We start from the raw sequence: 23,666 nt of genomic DNA, 5'->3' as shown, positions 1-23,666 counted from the left end.
CTGGAAACTATTCTTTGAGGAGAGGCTGGAAAGGGAGGCTCACTCACTTAGTCTTGCAAAGTGGAGATTGAAAAAGGTATGATTAATCACCAATGGGGAGATGGGAGAAGATGTATTTCAGTTAAATTAGTGTTGGCACAAGGACATAAATTAATTTAAACGGGAAATTAGAAGAAACCTGGGGTTTTCGTGAACGGTGAATGCTGTGAAAATTTGGAACAGCCTTCTAGAAGAAAGAAGGCAAGATCTTGATTTGTTTCAGTGGAGCTGTAGCAGTTTATAAAAAAGATTGTGTTGTAGTCTGCATTCATTAGCAGATGACTAGAGCTGATGATCCAGGAGGTCTCTCGAGCATGGTGTTGTGTTCACCACCTTCCATTCTGGTGCTTATTGCCCTCCTTTTCAGAAGAGCACAACATCTGATATACTTTGCAGTCTCTTGTCTCAGGAAGTGTTGCGGCTCTGATAATGACTTCAGTGCTCTTCATAGAATTAGCCTCAAAGTTAGTTGCTCAAGCTCACACAGGAGGCTTGCTCCAGAGCTAGGTTTTAAATGCAAATTCTCCAAGTCCTAGATACATGTCTTAAGCATACAACTATCCTTTCATCTTTGCATTTACATTTCAGTCTTAATTTATCCATCATACAGCTTCTTTTTTGGCAATAATCTAAGTAGAAGATCAAGAGGGTTTGGTTTTTGTCTACTGTTGCTATGTAACAAAATCCACAGTACAGAAGTTACGCAAAAGGCATACCTGGTTATTGAAACAGAAATGGATATTGGTATATTACAGTATGTTCAGGAATTGCTGTTTGCCTGTTGTTGCAATGGGTGTTTTGTTTTCAATGCTTTTAATGGAGAGAAACGTATCCATTTCTGTGAACCTTTATTTTGCTTGAAAAATAACTGAAGGTATCGAAGGAGTATGCAAATAACTCAAGACTTCTTATTAATTCTGTTTAAACCATCTGTTCCTGTAAGGAAAACTTGAATAGTTAACCATATAGCAAAATAGGAATGTGCACATGGAAGTGTTAACAAAGTGTTCAGTAATGGATGCATTTTAGTGAATCTAAGGTTTTATTACTGTCAGTAATGCTCTGGTTTTAAATTTTTTAAATTAGTTAATAAAAAAATTGAAAAACTGAGTTTATATTACAACAAAATAGGCAAAAATATGCTTGATTACTCTTCCATGTGGTGTGAATGGTCTTTTAAGAGTGATTCCTGAAGCTGGTGTTCTAGGTGCTCCATCCACCAATAACTGCAATCCCTAAACTACTGCTGCATAATTATGTAGAAAGGGTGCAAGGGAAGGGAAAATATAGCTACCCTGTTCTTCTATGCTTTCTTTAAGCATCTGCTGTTGGAAATTTACTGGACTGGGATGGACCTTTTATTTGGTTCAGTACACCTTTTCTTGTAGGAGTGAAGAATAGGAATGAAATATTAGGGTTTAGTTTTATCAGATCATATGAGATTTTGATGTGTTATTTACTAGAAAATACCCAAATAGTGTAAAGCTGTTTACATTTTGAAAACTGGTTGGCAATTTAGAGAAGGATCCCGTGCTGTTTGTCCTAAGTACATACATACTTTTATTACAAAATACCTCCAACTGTGTATGTAGATGAATATAATACTGTTCAATTTCCAGGCTTTGCTTTTTTTTGTTTTCCCGTTTTCCAAATTCTGTATGTTTTGCTTATGCTGTAGATTGCATGCTCACTTGGTCTACCTTTTTGTTCTCATAACATCTGATTCATTGGGTATCCTAGTGATTATCCTGTGATGGTAATAATAGTAAAATTTAGATTTCACTGGAATGAATCTTTCAATATCCTTGAAATTCATGTTCTTTCATAAGTTTACCTCATTTAAGTATCCTGTGTTCCTTACTGGGTAGTAAACCTTCTGTTTTTACTCTCCATTTTTAATTTTTTTGTTAGAAAAAAATTCCAGCTTGATTTAACACACTGATTATAAGCACCACAGTTTTAATGTAAAGAAATTTTTAATTAGTGTAGCTTCATTGTTGATGGTAACATCTTTGGCGATTATCTAGTGAAACCCATTCTCCATACTTGATTTGCTCATTAAGACCTATTTGTGTTTTATAATATATTAGCTTCAAAATACGTGCAAGAAAGGCACAGGTAACTTCATTGCTTTTGAACTCCTTAACTCCTTGGGGCTTGGGAAATTCAGAGAAATACCTTGCATATTATTATTATTATTAGTAGTAGTAGTACTCTATATTATTCGTATGATATACATACACAAATTGTCTTTTTTCTTTTGCTGAAAAGTAGAGAATATTTCTAGCAAGAACAATACTGCTTCAGCAAGCAGGTTTGAGGGAAAGCTCTGCTCTTTTTTGGTGGATATCTCTTCTGGAGAAATGTTTTTCCACTTTGTGCTGTGCAAATCTATTCTGCTGTGAAACAGGGAAATACAAACTCAGCATATTTCTGAAAATCGTTTACAGTAGTATACTGAGTACCTAGAAGGCTTGCAGAGTGAAATCTGACATGGCAGATAAGCTGATAAGCAATGACAGAATTAATGTACTTATAAAGAACATTAGCAACATCATTTCTATCCTTTTAAATATTTCGCAATTTTTCTGTGTTTAGTAGGCAGTTATAACCAATTAATTTGTAAGAATTTTCATTAATTTGGGGGATGTTACTGTAAACCAAGATGTCTTAAAAAGCATATTGGATTTTATAACCAAATGATGAAAAAACCTCTCTCAAAAAAAAAATTCCTGTAAAATTAAATAATTTTTCTTATAGGGTGAAGTGCAACAATATTTAAGATCCAGTTGGTTTGAAAGATAAGAGTGAAAAAATGGTTGTAGATTATTGATTTGAATCTAGAAAGAACTGAAATGTGTATTCCTTATGTCAAGTCTGATTTGCAAATTTTAAACTATTATAAAATGCTATTAAAGGATTTTAGTTTATTTTTGAGGTAATTTTGAATGACTGCTTTTCAGCTGAAGACATAGCTTTTGAGAGTTGCCATTTTCTTGGTTAGGCACATACCATTTGGCACATAAATATCAATGGTTTGCTTTGGATAATTTTTTTTTTTTTTTTTACTTTTTATTACTTTTGTGTCTCTGCCTTTTCTAGAGTGCATAGATTCATGCAGAATTATCAGGAAAAAAATGTAAGTTGTATCTCTAGACTAGTTAACAGTTTCATACAGTTATTTACGTATTGGAGTCCAGTGGTTTGGGATTACCTAAAGTGTAACTTTCACTGGTGGACAAGCATTCCAGACAGATATTTAAGCTAGAGTAGGCTGCTTGTGCCATTTAGATTTCATAAATTTCTGCACAAGGCTGTCATATTTGTAGCTGCACAGAATCACAGAATCGTATAGGTTGGAAAAGACCTTTAAGATCATCAATTCCAACCGTAGACCTAACACTACCAAGACCACCACTATACCATGTCCCTAAGCACCTCATCCAAACATCTTTTAAATACTTCCAGGGATGGTGACTCAACCACTTCCCTGGGCAGCCTGTTCCAATGCTTGACAACCCTTTCAGTGAAGTAAAATTTCGAATTAGGGACTAATTTGAATTAGGGACAACATCCTGCACATTTTTAATGTGGTAGCTGAAGGTCAGGAACGATACCACAAAGTGCTTAAAATTGTTTGCTAACATAACTGATGCCAAACATTTGCATGTGAGAAGACCATGCTTCTGAAGTTTATTTCTTAATCTCAAATTTATAAATTAGTAAATTATTACACATACAAACCAATATATTATTAGGGCTGCTCAGTTGTATTTAAGTTTAAATAAACTAGAAATTTCATTTTTGCTTGAACACCCCTTTATATTTTCAACACATTGCCACATATAGGAAGCTGAATGTCTTTGAGTTTTCAATGAAAAGAACAAAAATTGTTAAAAAGTATATTTTCCACAGCTATTTTTTACTCTGAGAGATAGTGAACAAATTTCATTGGTAGCTTTCAAGCAAAAAAAAATTGACCAGGTCTATGATTTATATTAATTCATATCCAGTTGTACACATCTAAATGCTCACATTCTAAGTCCTATAAATGCTGGCTTCTTTAAAAGCATGTTGATATTGAAGAGAAACACAGGCGTCTACTAATGCACTGCCTACTGAAATTCTACTAATTTATTCTTGTAAGTTAATACAGTGCATTTTGTTTGCATACATATTACCCACATGGAAATAATTAATATCTCATAGCATTTTATTGCTAGTTGAAGTGCAATTTTCTTGCAAATCTGGCAGAATTTACCTTCTCAGAGACATCTAGAATAATCTTCAAATGCTTAAGTTCCAGTGAAATTTATGTTTGACAATCTCTGCAGCTCTCTGTAAGGCTCAAAGGATGAAATTTCAAGGCCTCATATAATAGATGGAATAAGAAGCTAACCGTGATCCTAGCTTATTAAGGGCTCGGAGTCCCACAAAATCAGTTTGACTCCTGATAAAGAGCAAGCCAGAAGGTGGGCTGTTATATGCAGGTGGGCTGCATATGTACTGCTTTCAGACCTAGGTTCCTGGGACTGCATCCATTAGCTCCCATTGTACGCCCTCCCTAATGCAGCTGAGATAAGAAATTGTAGGATTTATGCCCTCATTGCTAGTGCAACCCCATATTGCATTGCAACCCCAAACCATTGCCCATAAGGCTGCTGTCCAAATCATGATATTGTAGCCTGAAATGTCACTTCTTGGCACTTTAAAAAAAAAAAAAATCACAGACATTTATACTGGAAGGCAAAACAAGGCCAGGACCTGTTTTCTGGCCATGGGTCTGACAGGCACAGCTTAGCTTGTGTCTATAGAACTAAATCCTGTTTCCATTCCTCCTCCCCAAACCACTAGACACCCTAAGTTAGCAGCTGTGGGGAATGGTCACTGGCCTATGTGGCCCTAAAGTGGCCCCGAAACTGTGTGTGGCTGTTGACTGGGGCACACCTATACTGTTTGGCCTGAGCCAAAATCATGCCCAGGGATGGCTCTAGCAATTTAGCAGCAGGGGCAACTGTGAGCCATGTTCACACTTGAGCCCTGACTATGTTTATTTTGCTTTTAAAGACAATGGGGGCAAGGGCAGACTCCTGCAGAGAAGGGTGGCTTGTCCTGGAAGCACCTGGGGACTCCCCTTTCAACTGTGAGCTGTGCGTCAGCCCAGACCCTCATCCTTGGTCCTCACCTAAGCTACAGTGCCCATGGACCATGTCTGTGCCCCTGGTCCTTGCTGGTGCAGATGCCTGTGCCCATGCCTGTGCCCATGGACCTTGCTGATCCTGACCATGACTTGACTCCTTGACTGGACCTTGGACCTTCCTCGTCACCATGGACTTCTCTGGAGATCACTGGGCTCTTGGCTGAACCTGGTGACCATCACTGACCTGCTCTGCTCACCTCATTTGGGGCTGTGTGACAGGGCACAGGTCAGTGAGGCCCCTGCCCATCCAGCCTGGCTGTCAGCCTGGTTCCTGGCTCTCTTGCCCTTACAGACATGTCTAGCCTGCACAGTCTGTCCTTCCTCTCCTTCTCCCCAGCCTGTGGCAGGAGGGCATGGTGCCAGCTCCTCATTTTTTGAGAGCAAAGATTGATTTTGCCTACAATACCAAGAAGCCTGGCATTAACAGCTGCAGAAAATATATCTCCTAATACTGCATTTGTCCTTTGCATAGTTGTATAGTAAAAACAAATCGCCTTAGATGTTCTTATATTCAGATCACAAAATGATTTCATTTTAAAATTTACTAAAGCTGCTGCAGTATTGGAGCTACAGCCAGGACATATGAAGTATTTGTTCCTTTATGAACTTTAGTCTTTATTGGTCAAGATACTTTAACTACAGAGCTGTCACTTCTAGTTTCCAGGTCTTGCACAAATTAAAGTGTTGTCATAACTGCTGTTGGAGAACTTGGAGAACCTCAGCTTTATGGTTTCAGCTCTACTAATTTTCAAGATGTAAGCAGTTTTCAAAGTCAGTTTTAATGCTCAAGAACAATAATGTAAGCAGAAAATTGAAGACAATAGTTTAGACTTTGAATCTAGTTGCTACCTTATGATAGTAAAAATAAAAACTCACGGGGGAGACTTGGAAGATATAATTAAACAAAGTGATAAAAGGAGCCATGTAGTTCATGCCCCAAACTTAAACCATGCCTTGGCATGGAAGATGAACAGAAATATGCTGTGTGTCATAACTCATTGGTCATTGAAATTTATTATGATTAATGAAGAAAGCAGGATGATCAATGCAATTGCTAGATGCTAATGATAGGTAAAAGGATTTTTATTATGGCAAGACAAGATCCTCAGATTTCTCGTAACTGGAAGAATTAGATGGCTTAAATATTCAGTGCTTGCAGCCTTTTATCTCTGATTTACTCCAAACGGCAGAAAGTCTGAAAATGGTTGAATGAGTGTTTTGTGGTCAATGTGAAATAAGTTTATGATGAATGAATTCTGTTTCACATAGCCTGTTAAAAAAATCCTCGGTTTTACTCTAGTTCACAGTATTGCTGACAGTCTTAAGATTCAATAAAGAATATACTTTCTTTGTAAGATCAGGATGATCGCTGGCTAAAATTAGCATGGTGCAGTCTGGTGGATTTTATCCTCTACTTTTTAACTGTATACATGTGTGGTACTGAGTATTATGAGAATAACACTTGGTTGGTAAATAAGCATAGGTAGATTCAAACTCCCCAAATTTGGCTAGACGTCACGTGACTAAGGAATTCTCAGGACACTTTCAAATTCACTGTTATGACAAATTTGGAGTTACATATGCTGAAAGAAAATGTTCTCACAACACAAGAATCAGAGTTTAAAGTGGTGAGGACAAAAAATAAAAAATGAACTTTTTGGAGAGGAATAACTTTTTTTGTTATTATTTTTAAAACAATTATTTCAGGGGTTTGGTATATTGGAAAAGATTCTTTAAATGTAAAAGTGATGTTAGCATAATACAACAATGATACTAGTTTAGAACAAATGTCCTTCTAAGCATTGTAGTCATTCCCATCGTTTCATACCCCTTCCTTAAGAAGATGATAAAAACAGAGCAAGCATGCAACATATTGTGACACTTTAAAAAATTACTCTTTCAGTTTATGGCCCTGGGACTTCAGGAGTCTGATGTGATGCTTCTTTAATAGCCCTTGGTAGATTGTTCTTCCTTAACAAAAATATTTAGTATCTACAGAAATATGTGTTAGAGTGCCACAGGTTAATTCAGCATTGTGTGAAATGCCCTCTCTTTGGTTTTTGAGCTTGTATCCTGTTAGTTTCATTTGAAGCTTCCTAGTTTTTTATTGGAGGAAACAGGAAACAATTGCTTCTTGCTCTCCTTCCACATGTCATTCAGTGTTTTACGGAGTGCTATCACAGTCTCTCTCAGCCTGAAGAAACCTATCTATTTCTCATATGGAAGCTGTTCCATGTCTTTGATCATGCCTGCACCCTTTTTGGTGGGAAGAACTAGAATTATCTGTAGTCAATATGTAGATACACCATGTATTTATATATTGATATAATAATGATCTCTGGTTCTCTCTCTCTTTCCTAAAAATGTACAACATTTGACTTGCTTATTTGACAGCTGTTTAGTTGGCATTTTCATGCATCTTAGTCCCAAGATCTCATTTCTGACTGGCAATAGTCAGTTCCTTTTATATGCAAAATTAGGATATATTCTTTCATGTACTTCACTTTATATCAAGGTACTTTGAATAACATTTGCCATTTTGTCCTCCAGTCACTCATGTTAGGTCCTTCTACAATTTTTCACCATTGGACCTCGCCTTTATTGTGTTCAATAACTTAATTTCACTGGAAAACTTTGCCACCGGTTACACTTTTTTGGATTATTCATGGATTTGTAGAGTAACATCAATAAGATACTGATTAATATTATCACACATCCCTGGTAATACCATTCTACTGTGAAAACTGATCATTTACTTCTGTTCTTTGCTTTCTATCTTTTAACTAAGTATTTAGTTATGTGTGGACTTTCTTTATTATTGTATAGCAGCTTACTTTCTTCAGAAGGCTGGGGAGGGACGGGGACTCTTGGAACACTTGGAATCCAGACACCTTCTGTCTCTCTGCCATTGACTCTTTCAAGGAACTCAAGTAAGTTGCTGAGATATAACCTTCATGTAGAAAAGTTGTTTTATTTTTTTCCTCCTCTTGTCATATCATCCATAATCCTACTAATTCTATTCTTTATTATAGTTTCACCTAATGTGGACAGGGGTGAAATCAGTTTACCAGATACAGATTGCCCTGAAACTCTTTTTAAAGACTGAATGAATTAGTTGCCATCAAGGAATCTGGTGCCAAGGAAGTTTTAGAGGAGAGGTTGCACATAATTGTTTAAGTATTTCATCCTAGAGTTCCTACATCTGGAGGCAGTTACAGTTAATTTTGTCTTTTTTTTTCCTACTCTGCTCTTCAACTGAAACTTCAGTTTAAGACAGACCCTCTGATGAATCCTTTATATAATATTTCACCCATAGAAACAACAAAGCCAAATCAGTCATTGATAGCCAGTCAGCTGTGTAAGCTATCTGCAGAAATTTTCTGTTAGAATGAAAATAATTACTTGAATCTTATTACCATATTAACATTTTTCTATCATCCCTCAGAAAAGAGACTTGAGGAGTAGAGGAAGCAGTTCTTCTTTCAGGATATACTATAATGGTGGCAGCATGTTTTAGCCTAAGACTTCTGAAATATTTAAATCTGTGCCCATGGGCTCTGGTGGTGCACTTCTTTCTGACAAAATAATACTGCTACAAATCCTAACCTGGAGCACTGTGACATGAAAACATATGCTGTCGTTATTTTTCCTATACGTGGCTAGATGCAAATGTGCAGATTTAGAACTTGTTTACAAATCCTTACTGAATACACAGTCGATTGACATCCAACACTTCAAACTCTGGCTGCTCAAAACATAAGACATGCCAAACTTGTACTACATTGAAATAACTTTCTTCTTTGGCCAAAAGAGAATTGTGACAAATCAAATACTTAAGTAAATCACATACTTGAGTTGGCATAATGAGAAGAACATGCTGGTAATCTCATGGTCATGGTGTTGGCAAGCTGACAGGCTTATTCTCTTTCAATATTTGTTAATTTTTTGTTTGGCTTTCATTTGCCTCAGGTCACCCAAACTGCCCAGGTGTGACTTTTACACATTGGTGAAGAATTTCTCTATTTCTATCTGGCAATATTTAGATTTTTTTTCTAAATCTACTTTTGAAACAACACTGAAGCAAGAGATTTTCAAAAGTAGCCAAGACCTCCTTGAAATGATTCAGATCTATGAAGAAAAGTCCATTGAATTAGGTGAATGCTTGCTTTTGAGTTTTATTTGTGTATTTTATAGGTTGAATAGTGTTTTCCCCTACGCATAAATGGGCATAAGTTGACTTACATATCCGGTATCTAGAAGTTGAAATGCAGCATTGATCTTACAAAAGCAGGTTGCAAATAGCAACTGCAACTTTCATTTTGCAGTTATACTGTGCTCTGTTAGACATCCAAATAGAACAAATTTAGTCCTAGAAGAAAATATATATGATGTATATTAAATACATAATGTATGATATGACAAATATGTGCTACACGTGGTGGTAAAAGTTTATGCCCAATATCTCTCCCACAGTATTTGTACAAGGGCATTGGCAAAAGACAAAAAAAAACATTGACAAGCCAAGGAGCATATGGAGAAAGAAGCCATTAGAAGCTAAAATTGCATTTTTGGCCTCTCAGCTACTGCTGACCCAATGACCCAATTTATTTCGGTTGGAATGTTATGCTGGCTGGCTGATGCTGCTTTGCAGATCTCCTCTTGAGTTAGGCAGTCCTGTAATTTGGGAGGATTTTTACCTTCTTAGTTACGGTAAACCAGCAGTATTGCCTTGCGAAGACAAAATAGAAATTAGAGCATTAGAAAAGCCACATTGTTGATGCTAGTGTTTGAATGGCAATTTCTGATGGCTAGTTAGCTTGTGAAAAGCTACATGTTGTTGGAATAAGTGACTTCATTGCCTTTCCATGACTTGCAGTTTTTCACTTTGCCCAGTGAGGTTGATTTGCCCTTCTCACAAAATTACGGTCAGGCTTTCCTTTTTACAGTGACCAGCTTAAATGCAATAGTTAGAATGTGGCTAAACACTTCCCTTATGCAAATCTATTCAGATAATTTTTGTTGAAGTGCCTGCAGATAAGAATCCCTTAGACTGAAGAATCCTGCAAGCTGTGTTCCCACTTCCTCAAAAGCTGTTCCAGGCACTCGGCTGTTATGAGAAAAGTACCCACACTATACTTTTCCTAGAGCAATGTTGCTGAAACAAGGAGACCTTTACTATTTGCTACAGGGGTATGCAGCTTTGTGCTATGTCAAATATCTGCATTACATGTGGTTTGGAGTTGAAGTTCAAGTTTTCCCCTTCTGAACAGCAGCAAAGCTTAAGTACGGGCTAGGTACTCAGTCTATGTGTTTCTGTGCAAGTGTGGCCAAGTAGAGAGATTTTTGGTTCAAAATGGAGGTGCCAGTTACCTCCAGCATTAGAGAACATTGGAAGGGAATAATTCTTAATCCTGTCTCTCTAAGTCTTAGGCATCTACATTTTGCCTGTGTCCAGAAAAATTTTGTGATAACTTGAAATCACACCGTAAGCTACTCTTTTCTGCTTAATATTCTAACAAGACATCATGGTGTTATTTCTCGTAGGTGAGTAGGTCCTCTCCTCCTCAACCCAATACACATATGCTGAGTGAATTAAAAGATTTTTTTTCAGAAACATTCATATTCTACTTGTGATGTGAATAGTTAAGTTCAACATTCTTTCTTATGGCACAAAAAGTCAGTGCAATTATGCAATCATTATGTAAATGGCTTCTGCCCCATTAACTCCTTCTTGAATGATATGGGATACATTAAAGTAAAATCTGATACATTCAAATAATAACATGAATTTGAATTTGTAGCACTGACCATGACCAATAAATAGCAAAACAATGGCATTTTTAGTATGTGGATAAAAATTTAAATACTGACACTTTTGATATACGAATTTATTTTTGACATGGAGTTAAGCAATTAAGCAAGGTGAGGTATTGGAGCAAAAAATATAATCAAAGAGGTATATTTATTTCTCAAATGGTTCTGGTTGAATAAGATACTGGTATTTTTTCTGGCAGTCTGCATAATGATAATGCCATAGCTGCAGTGAATATGCAGATGTATATCCTAAAGCTGGACAGTCCTTATTGTCCAGACCTACTTTTGATGTAGCACTTTCCTGGCTATTCATGTTATGTCACATTCGTTCAAAGAAATGGGATCCAAAATTGCCTGAGTTTAACTTCATCAACTGGACTACACCCAGTGATTAGGATCTCAGATGGCTGAACCAGTGACCACTGGAATCTATGAATATCCTCCACTTTCCTAGTCTTGCCTGGTTTAATCATCTAGTGGCAGCAGGCTGTGTGCTTCTTCTGAATGAGCCAAAAAATGCTGTCAGGTATGGTGCAAGAAACACTTCCCCAGAGCTGCAATTATATGCCAAGATAGAGAGCATTTGTTCAAGGAGCTCTCAGGGTACCAGAGGCATAGTATCTTGCCCATGACTGCCTTTTGAGGCCAAATTAAATTTTTTTGGCCAATATTCTTCAGCAAGATGGTGGAATCTCACGGAAGTAGGCCAAGAGTGCTTCGGGAGTAGCTGGAAGGTACGTGGAAACGGTGTTCCCTCTGCCTGGCAGGAGAGGCTGCTGCTTTCAGCTGAATTATCATCTCAGCACACTTGCGCTTCGAGTACTTAACCAGTAACTGCTTCCAGTGCAGTCATTTAATTTTTTTTTTAAAATGCTGCTCGAATAGTAGCCTTAAATAATGCAAATAATGTTAATTGATTATAGTAAATGTAGTTCCTAATTTAGGTCATGGATTGTACAATGTCATAAGTAGACTACTTTTAAAAAGGGGGAGTAATTATAGTGTAAAAACTATGGTAAAAATATGTTTAAATGTAATTAATGCCACTGATTTTAAAAAAAGGTAGTCAAGCCCCAGAGTGCACCAAGAGGCTTAATTTCCCCCAGGAGCCACATCTGGGATCCCCCCACAAATCCCCTCCCCAGGAGCCCAGCATCTCCAGTTCAGCCCTGGCCTGAGCCCTGCTGTGGGCAGGCCTGAGCCCAGCTCTGTCCCTGCCATCCTGACGTCCTGACTGGCCTCCCCGGAGGGTCTGCAGGGCAGTGCTGGAGGTAGCCTTGTCTCCAGGCTTGTCTCCAGTCTTCTCCCTGGCCCTGTCCCCCGGTTAGACCTCAGACTGGTGTTATGGGCAGCCTTACCGCCAGTCCTGTCTCCTGCCCTGCTTCCTGCTGCTCCTGACTGGGGTCCTCAAATCGGACCCTGGACCAGCCTCACCACCTCTCCTTGTCTGGGACCGTTGATGGGATCGGCGGCTGCCAGCAGCCTGGCCCTGCGCAGGGCTGGCGGGACTGCGCCCTGGCCAGCGAGGGCCCCGCGCGGTCTGCGCTGTGGTCACCCTCCGCTCCTGCCTCTTTCTTCCTCGGGAGCAGCCCCATTATGCTGATCCCTGACTGAGAGGCTAATATCTAGGATATTTTTTTCCTTCAAAGCTAATCCATTTATACATGCTGAAACAGTCAGACTTCGTCTGCTGTAAAGATCAGATAGGCCCTATCTGTTTTTCTGATGAACGTTGCAGGCTTTAAAATGCAGGATACCAAATATGAAGAAGGAAAAACTACAGTCGTATTCTCACTGGTGTCACCACTTGCAAAGTAGTCGCTGGAGTCATTGGCACTCTTCAGACCATCCCAGTTTTTGTGCTACAAGTGTAATACTACACCCCGCCAGAGGCACAGTTCAAATCACAGCTTGGGGGATTTGTGTGCAAGTGTGCACAAGTAGTCAAAAAAAGTAATATTGTCCAAGCCTTGGATCTTATAATTTCATCTGCTAAATAAATTTTTGCATTGGTAAGTGTCCTGTCCCATGCTCTGCAAGATCTAAAAAACCTAATTCAAACACTGATCTCATATATGAACATTTGCCAGCCTCCCACTGCTTATACACTTGCAATTTCAGCATCCATTTATAGCATGTACATATACTGCAGTATAACCTCCTCCAACTTTTACTCTGTCCCCTTTTTATGTCTCTCAAGGAATATAAGGCTGTAGATTTTCATCTCTGCAAACTGAAAAAGTCAGTTCTCTCTCCTCACGAAGTGGAGGAAAGCACATCCTGCTATCGTGGCGGTATTCTCAGGAAATGCCTTTTTATCTGCTCCAGCTCTGAAACATGGTTCAAGCACTTCCATCAGTTGTGTAAGAAAGTAACAATGGCTGTAATGGATCATCTTTCTCATTACAGGGCAAGATAAGAATCCTTCAGATAAGGAGTGGCCAAATTATAGGGTTTCTTGAAGACAAAGCCCATCATTCTAAACTATTCTTGAGTATGCACAGATAGTCACTTCAGTGAAGAGGTCATAGGAGTCACACTGCAATATTATAATTTTTAATATACTTGTAACAGGCACGTAAACTTATAAAGTACTGTTATATGGGAAAATATTTTATATGCATTCAGCCCAACCTGCTCTTCTAAGAGCATTTTGACTGCATCTAAGTACTTAGTGCAATAATACCGCTTTTAAATTAAAGTTTTGAATTTAGGGATAAGCCACAAAATTCTGCTTGAATATAATTAATATTTGTACATATATACTTAAATAGGAAAAACTATATTTGTCATATGCCTTGCTATGCTTAAATTTAATTCAGTAGTGCCAAGTTTCCACAAAAAAAAAAATCCCACCCAAACACACATTATTTTTAAACTTAGGACATCTTCTTTCCAAGTGTATTCTTTGAAAATCAGGACAGTTGCACATTTCATACAATTGTGCTTTCGGGAAACATACAGAAGGAGGAGACAGAAAGACAGCTTTAGTGTGACTCTGTCCGGTAACTGTTTGAGCAATCAATGGCAAAAGTCAAAGGTTGTTTTATTTGCCTTTAAAGTCAATGGAGAAATGAAACTACTATAAAAGTATCCAGAGTGGAGAAGTCAAATATTTATTAACACTGCAGGAAAGATTGAGCTGATTACAGGGCTTCCAATATGATTTTAGGTTCCTCTTTCAAATAAAATACAATCAATATAATCCATCAGAGCAGTCCTCAGTTTATTAGATTCTTCTACTTAGGAGGTCTTTGCAGAGTTCAATTTGTCTTATTGGTTTGTGTTGAGATACTAAGGGCAGAATCTTCTAGAGCTATGTATAAAGAGTGATTACTGTTCTTCTTCCACCTCAAAAGAGTAATCCCTAGTAAAATAAATAGATGGTTTTAAGTTATTTTTATCTCAAACTTCCACAGTTCAGACTTGGACTTCTAAAAATGGTATCAATCTTCGCCCTCCTCTATTTATAATACTGAAATTAATGTGTACTTGGTGATATAACAAGAGGGACGGCTAAGGTAGAAAACTTTAAACACTGTTTAGAGTGGGTTTTTTATATGTCTTTTTCCCACAGAGTTTCATGGGGACTTTTAGGATGACATTAAGCATAATTCCATTAACACTGTAACTACACTTTCTAATAAAGTATTGCAATTATGTAAATATATGTGCTCTAATTATGTGATTAGGCCAACAGTACTTACGTATCTGCATAGCCAATTATGAGTTAAAACTACATTTAAAACAATGTCACTCAATGCAAAGAACAAAAAGAAAATTAGAGATGTGGAAATGAAAAATATGGAAATGCATGTCAAAGGTTATCACAAGCCCTTCACTCACAAACTAACATTGCTCCACCTTATCCACATCTTTGTTCTGTTTGCCAACTGTTACGGTACCTAGCATTACTTTTGTTGTACTCTTTTTTTTACCTGTTCAGAGATGCTGACAGTGAAGTGATGCAAGGCAAGACAATATAGCCATGTTTCTCCCAAGAATTCTCTGTTAGTTACAGATTTCTCTTTAAAGAAAACCAAAACCCCTTACAGTTTGTTTTGCAATGTGATTTAAAAATATGTTGTTGGGAATGAATGGGCTAGAAGTGGTCTCAAGGCTAAAGCCGTCTTATGTGCTGAGAGTTGGGAGAGTTAGATCTTGCTGGCTAGCACTGACCGCAGAAAATTTCAGTCATTGTCTTGTTGCCATCAACACTGAACATGGCTTAAACACATTGTTTCGCCTGTTCACAGACTTAATTTGCTGCTTATTGACAAATTTCTGTGATGTCAAATATTTTCCAAGCAGAACACAGTAGTTTGAGTTTTATGTATTTCCCAAGATATGCTTGTTTTAAGTACATGAACTTATGAACTCTGATCATAAAGGACTATATATGCCTCGCCAGCTTGTCTTCTGAAAGCATGGGAGGACTCTTGATTTATACAGATACTCACTTTATTTAACTAAATGAGATAGTGTTATTTATTTTTGATCTATAACCACACAAAAATCTTTGAAGTAATATATCTTGCTTTTCAAGGAATCATGACATGTAGACAGAGGTAGCTTAAGCGGTTCATTCAGATTTAGAAGCTGTAATTTATCAAGTGCAATGTACATAGAGAAATTAGCTTGATGCAGCTAATGCACCGAACTGAATGTTATCCTCTCCCATTCAGGCTGCTTTTAACTAAGGGCATATACAGCAGTAACTCATAGCTACAGATTTACAATATTTGGGATCATCAGCAATTTTTGCATCTGTAATTTGTCACTGTTAGGTGAAAGAGGAACTAGCACATCCCCAGGGGATTTTCCTATTTAAGACACTGCAGTATGCACGTCAGATGGAAAAAGTTTATTTTCTTCATAAACCTGATCCTACTTTACAGAGCTGTAATGCCAGATTGTGGGTGAAGAAACACTGGCCACATATAAAAGCCTTCTTCACGGTTCATTAAGCCTGATAATAAAGCATTATTTTTATTTTCTGTAAGTATTCAATTGCATTTTTTTCCTAATGCAATTCATTATGTTTTGTTCTGCATAACCTTTCTGTAACAAATCTGATCACAGGAGATTATTTCAGTGTGGAAATCATGCATATATAACCCAATTTATTGTTTTAGAACTTCTTTCATGCTGGGTGTGATAATGATTCAGAAGGCTGCAGAAGAAAGTAAGCATAAATTTGGTAGAACAATGATTATTCTAGGCAAAGAAGAGATATTCCACAGATACAGCACAAGAATGTGCCTTGCTGATTGTCTGTGGTGCAGAAAGAAGTAATAATAACATGGTGTGGAAAGAAGTTTGGTGTTAGCTAAGGTTTACATAACCAGGCTTTTTAGTAGATTAAATTCTATTTAAAGCTATTAAGCTATTTGTGATGGTGTGAAGAAGCCCATTTTTGGTCACGCAGGGAAACACTAAGTTCAGAGGTACTGGAATGGTGCAAAGGGAATGAACGTCATCCAGATAGACACTGAAATGTTAGGATGAAAAGGCCAGCTTAGGGCAAAGTAACAGATGTTTTAAAATGTAGTAATAAGCAGAGTGAAGTAACAATGTCTGTACAGAAACCTTGAAAGGGCTCCAGACTACTAGAAGTTGCAATGTACACAAAAAGATTTGCCATTTTTCTTTCCTCCAGTACTTCATCAACCAAACTTAATTACTTAATTTTATTGATAAATTAGCACTCATTAATGCTTTTTATCATTTTTACTTGTTCTTTTTCTTTTTTTTTTTTTTTTTAACTTGGTATTTATAAAAGCAGTATGTGGTATCCATTCTGTTTAATTCAGGTATTTATCCTGCATTTACATTTTGGGTGCTCAAAGAAGCTGTTCTAGTATAAGTGCCTAAGATCCCAACTCGGTGGGCTGGTTCTCATTCAGAGGGTATCCATTTCAGTTAAACAGACCTGTGTTCTAGCATTGGTATTTTTCATTGGGAAACACTTCATCGAGTACTTCTCATAGTCTCTTCACACTGAGGATAGCTGTGATTTGCAAAGTGTTGGCAATACATGGGTTATGTTCCAGATATATTGTATGGTTATACTCCTGATATAGGAACACATAGATCTGTAGCAAAATCTATGTGTACATATGTGTAAGATTTCCTCCTTTTCATCCCCATTTTTCATCACTATACTTTTCTTCAAAAGGGATTCTTGCAGGATGTCTCGGCATTACTATGCTCCTGAAGTAAAAAAAAAAAAAATGTTCTTGAAAAAATCTCTTGAAAAGCATGTGAGGATTTCACAAATAATGACATATCTTATTAATCCTGAGGAAAACCTTGTAGAACAACTAACGATAGTTTGCCATGCTAAGTGTGTTTATTGCAATAATGGTGTAACATTAAATGCCAAAAGAATTATTCATTAGTAGAATATTTAAACTGAATTTATAAAATTTTTTTAGCCAATTTATATAATTTTGTATTTGTCATAGTATAAGAATGGTTATGATGTCTGTTTATATATAAGGAGTGTCTATATATATTTTACGAATTCATATGAAGTAGAATTTTGATATATGAAATCTACGGCTTCTAATAGAAAAAAGCATCATCTTATTTGTATGGTGCTTGAGGGGTCAGAAACATGAGGCCACATTTCATATGTCTTTTAACTAGGCTGCTTACCAGCTGACATTATTGTTTGATAAATTACCTATATCCATCATTATCAAGCTCTGCCTTAAATTTGGAGGTCAGTGGCCCTTTGCATCATGATTCACAAGACCTGACATCCCCTCATGCTTGCGGAAATTTCCCTTCTGTTATGTTGCTGACCCAATCCATGCTTCCATTTCTGCTTGCAGTTCTGCCTTGCACTATTGTTTTTGCTGATCGATCTCCATCTCTCCTTGGTATGTCCCTGAAATATTTCAGCTTGCTCTCCTTGATGTTCTGGGAACAGTAAATGGTTCTTTCTGCACTGATGCAATATACGCTCATTTGTCTTCTTTCCTGCTCTGATGTCTTCAATGTATATCAGCCACACAGAATCTCAAAGGACTCTGATGACTTCCCATTTGCTGCCTTGAGGATCCAGCTTTCACAGTTATACCTAGCAATAGATCAAATTGTCAGTGATTACACCCGCTTGACCTTTTTGAGCAGGTCTCCAACCTGCCCTTTTCTCTCAGAATACCTTTTAATTTAACATCTGCTGAATATGGCATAGCCAACCTTATCCAGATGTCACCTTGTTCAGATGTTACTATCTTTATGCATAATGAAGACTAGGTAGTTCCTATATTTTTCCCCTTCTCTCATACTTCTTTTTAATCTAAATAAATTGATCAAATGTCTTGCTTTCTTATCCTTTATTGCTATGTTTGTGCTTCAGTGAAAGAGTCAGACCCACATTTTTTTTAATCAGCTTACTTCTGTGGCAATAGTCTAGCATTATTGCAAATTCAACTTGAATTTGAAATAGGCTAAAATTTTGGACCTAGATTGAACTCTTCACTGCCAGACTTTTTCAGGAACAAGTATACTTCTGAAGTCTCTAGTTTAGTGGCAGATCAGAAAATTAGACCCATGATGCAATTATTCCTCAGTTGGAAGTTTTTAATTTTTTAGTAAATTACTTGTATTTGCCTTCAGAAACAGATTTTGTTTCCAGAAAATTAAATGAAATAATTTCAAAAAAATTATTTCAGTAAAGTCTAGTGGTTAATGGATTGTACTCTGTCAGGAGACTGGTAAAAAAGTGGAGTCCCCAGTGGTGTGTGCTGGGACTTTTCTTATTTAATATCGTTATCCATGACTTGGAGGAGCTGATGAAGTGCTTGCTCCTCAGGTTTGGAGATAACATCAAATAGCAGAGGGACAGCTGATGCACTGAAGAGCAGGGCTGCCATTCAGAGGGAGGGAGAGAGGCTGGAGGAATGGGCTGACAGGAATCTCACAAAATTCAGTAAGGACAAAAGGCACATTGTCCTTATTGGCACTTTGGCAGGTTGGAAGGAAGAGTCCCTGGCAATGATACAGGTGGGAGCCTGCCCAGGGGGCAGTTCTGTTGAAGAAGCCCTGAGGGTCGTGGTAGGCAGTGAACGGAGGCTGAGCCAGCAGTGAGACCTGGCAGCAGAGAAGCTAAAAGTGTCCTGGGCTGTGTTAGCAGGAGCACAGCCAGGAGATCAGAGGCAAGTGATTATCCCCCCCTGCTCAGCACTTGTTAAACCGTATCTGGAAAACTACATCCAATTTTGGGCTCCCAATTCAAGAAAGTAATTGATATTCAGAGCAGGGCCACCAAGATGGTCAGGGGGCTGGATAACTTGCCCTAAGAGAAGAGGATGAGGGAGCTGGGCTTTTACGCAGCCTGGAGCAGAGATGGCTTTAGGGGGAGCCTAAGAGCAGCCCCAGTGCCTATGGGGAGGTGATTGAGCAGATGGAGGGCAGGCTGTTCACACAGCAGTGCATGGCAGGAGACAAGAGGCATCAGGCATAAGTTGAAACACGAGAGGTTCAGACTGGAGATAAAGAGAAACTTTTTCACCATGAGAACAGCCAAGCAGTGGGGCAGGTTGCCTAAAGAGGTTGTGCAGTTTCCATCCTTGGAGATTTTCCAAGACTAACTCGGATAAAGCTCTGAGCAACCAAGTCTGATTGCAGAGCTAACTTTGCTTTGAGCATGAGGCTGAACCAGAGACCTTCTTATGTCCCTTCCAAAAGGAATTATTCTTCGATTCAGTGATTGGTCTAATATGAAGCAACTATCATAGATTCACTTTCTGATATCGAAAGGAAAGAATTGAAAAGGCTTACTAAAATTATGTGAACAGAGCTCTGATGTACCTGTAAGCTGCCTGGAAATTTTAACACGGTATTCAGTGCATCCAGCTGTAATTTGTAGATCACTGCTTAAGGTATGTAAGGTATTACTTGTTGCAATCTGTCTCTCTTCACTTTCGGCGTCTGTCCCCTAAGGGATACTGTACCTCTGAGACCGCTTTTTCTGTTAACGGGCAGTTTTGATAACTCTTAATTTTATCTGAAGTGCAAGATTTAAAGATAGCAATCACACATCCATACAGCACAATTTTGAATTATTTGAAAAGGATCAGCTTGGAGGTTTTTTGGACTGTTTTTGTATTTTTTAAGAAATGTTTGCAAATATTTATTAATTATTATATAAGTTAAAGTTTTAAAAGTATATAATAATTTTCTTGTATTGCTTGTATAAACTTGTATTGCTTATTTCTTTAAACTTACTGTCTCATGTAATATTCTCTTCCACTCTTTTCCTGTTAACCTGCATTGCACATCCTGACTGCTTGAAGAAGACAGTCACGGACCGTTTATCTGTCTAGACTCAAGAAGTCAACCTCTTTCAGTCCTTCTTGTATGACAGGCATTCCATTCTGTATTTTATCTCAGTAGCCCTTTTCTTTATCACTTTTATTTGTATAAATGTTTCTTCAATATTTGTGATCAGTTGTGTACACTTACTAGATTATTTTTTATCCATCCCTTGTAAAATGGCACTATTACTTTCTTGGTATGACCAGAAATACCTCACCTGATGCATCATAGCAAAAATTGCCTTTTTTCACCAGTGCTTTCAGCAATTAATTCATGCACTCAGGTCTGCTTTCCCTCCTGCCTTTGCACCTGACTGAATTCCCTACTTAACACAGAAGTTTCATCTCTAGTCCCTAATGCACACCAGCACATTTCTCACATTTTTATTATATTAGTTCTCAAGATCAGGTTTCTCTCTGGATGATACTTAACTGTCATATCTAATTACATTGTAGGTTATTAATGTATTTCATAAGTACATTTCCCTTTTTCTGCAAAGATAAATACTGATAAAATTAAGTATGCTAAGTCCTAAAAATAGTTCTTTAATACTTTCAGTGATAACTGTTCCATCTCAGTTCGTATAAATAGTGTCCCTGTATCCTACCCTTCACTCACTTTACATTTCTTTTACAGAAGTCCCTTTATCCTACTCTTCACTCAGTTTGTGTTTCTTGTATTCTTTATATTTAACTAATGACTTTCAGGTCCCATATTATGTGTTTTATGAAAATCCAAACAGGTGAGATCTACCTTTTTGTCATCTAAAGATCAATTATACTCTCAAAGAAAGATATACACCTGCTCAAAGTTAATTTATTATTTTGCTGGTTTTTTAGAAGTCAGCTCTTTTAGAATTGCTAATGTTGATTACTCTCACATATGAATTATAGAATATCTAGCTTTAGTAACTGAACTACACAGCGTTTAAGTGTGCTAGGGCACGTGCACTAACACTGGGCAACCATCATGTAAAAATTTTCAGTGGGGTCTATAGATTTTTGTCTTGAGCAGATTAAGATCTGTTTTACCTTGGCTGTAGTAGACTTGGAAAATGTGAATTAGCAAGCACTAGCTTCAGTTTTTATTAGCTTAATTTTCTGATCTAGAAAAGTCACAAGGGCTAGGTTGTTCTTGGCCCTTCATTGCTGAGTACATTGAAATAAAGTAAAAAAGCAATGCAATGTCAGGAACAATTGTAATTCCTGTACTTTTTGGACAAAAATGTTCTCTTCCATATTTCTCCTAGTCATAAAAGTGGTAGGCAACAAAGTGTTGTAAGTGGAAGTTGTGAGGTATTCCTTTTTGCCAGAACGCAGAACTTTCCCAAGCACTCCCGGAGGCACAATTCTTGTCAGCCCCATGCTGGCCTGTAAACAGGATTCAGAGCCTAGACTGGTTTTGGTTGAAGACTGTTATCTTCTGGCAATGAATATAACTTCTCAAATGCACAAATACTCACTAGTTATGATAGGGATTAATGCAGGAAAGCTTTTTCCAGACCCCACAAGCTAAATTAATCTATTAAAGGGTTTCACAAAATCTCCTTGACTTGGGTAATAAAAGACCTGCAGGATGAAAAAGACCTGCAGAAACACAGATCTAACACAGAGGAAATTAAGGAGTTAACAGATGCCACATTCCTTCTGAGAGCAACTGTGTGCTACTAACTGTTTGCACTCAGTGTCTGCTTAACACTTAACTCATCATCCATCTCCCTGACTCACTTTTTTTCAGCTATTTACTTTGATACAGCAATAATGGAGCCCTTTGTGGTATTGATGTGCACTCACCCATACACACCAAATTAACAGGGGATCTTTCTTCTTCAGAGTTAGCTTCAATTAGCCCACTTAGAGTCTTGGAATGAGTGTCCTTCCTGACCTTCAGGCCAGGTTGATTCTAGAAAATGATTTAACTAGATTGGATAGTAGGCAGAGATGGCAGAGTCTTGTTCACTGTCCAGTTGATAGACTAAGCCTATGATAATTAAAAAAAAAAAAAAAAAGTAGTGCTAATTGGTGACTAAGAGCCCCCATTGTACCAGCAATTATATACTATATGTTGAGGCCTTTTCTTGGTTTTTTTTGAAGGGTATTTTAGCCCCAATTTTCTCTAGTACTGTCAAAACACCACTTTTCAAGCAACATAAACGTATTGACTAACAGAATATTTTACTGTGAAAATTCATCTGTTTTTGTATGCTTTGTTTCTTCATTCATTATATTTATTAACTTTTCAGGATAAAGAAAAAAAAACAAAAAGGAAAATTTTAATAGAAGTATTCTGACTGTTCAAATTAAGAGAATATGAGCAAAATACATCCTAACATTTTTAATTCTAAACTACTTTTTCCAAAAATGTGTTTTGATGACTGTTTAAATTACTATTTATGAAACTTAACTACAATATTTAACATGTTATTTTAATCCATTTATCTACAGTTTTTAAAATAAAGCAGCTTAGAAGTAAAAACAATAGGATATACTTTGCTGAACTGCAGGTATTCTGCACAGAATCAGTTAATGAACTAGGGCTTCGTGTGTGTTTCCATATGTAACTGATAGTATATTTTGAAAGTTAACCAAGGAAAAGATACTCTCTTTAGGCCAATTATTTTTAGAAAGATTAATTAAAACCCATTCAGTCAGTTGAAAAGGAAGTTAGTCCAGAAAAATAACTTGTTATGACTTTGCTTTTTGTCTAAATCACGTGGTACAGTATATCACTACAGAACAGAAGACAGTATTAATGTCAGCGTTTGTACAGGCACTTTTCTGACTCAACACCTATTTATGCTGGGAGGTTACACCACTGTGTTTGGCACGCAGTCCGTAATACAATAATTATATGAAAAGATTGAATTCACAAAGAAGACAAGATAATACACAGGTCTGTGTGTCTATAATTCCATCCACAGTCATCAGTCATTTTACCACAGGTTGGCATTCACTATCAAAGCAAAAATATACAAACTCTTCCATCTAGCAGTCAATAGTTAGTGCATCAAAGAGGACGTTTTCACCAAACCCATTGGCAATTTTGTAATTTGTGATTGTGCACTTGTGTACAATTTGTGATGTACGCACTTGAACAGTCTCCGTGAAAAATCCTCTCCCAATATCTACCAAGTCTCCTGTTCCACTTGTGGAAAGCAGTGTTGGTAACATTCATCCTACTGATCTTAGACATTCAGTATGGATGCCGAAGAGACTTATCTCTCTTGACTGATGATGGGTGAAGCCAAATGGATTTCTTAGTGTAATTTCCTCAAGTTAGATGA

The sequence above is a fragment of the Mycteria americana genome, chromosome 3 (genome assembly GCF_035582795.1).
Source record: "Mycteria americana isolate JAX WOST 10 ecotype Jacksonville Zoo and Gardens chromosome 3, USCA_MyAme_1.0, whole genome shotgun sequence".
Classification (NCBI taxonomy): Eukaryota; Metazoa; Chordata; class Aves; order Ciconiiformes; family Ciconiidae; genus Mycteria; species Mycteria americana.
This window is presented reverse-complemented; position numbering follows the sequence as displayed.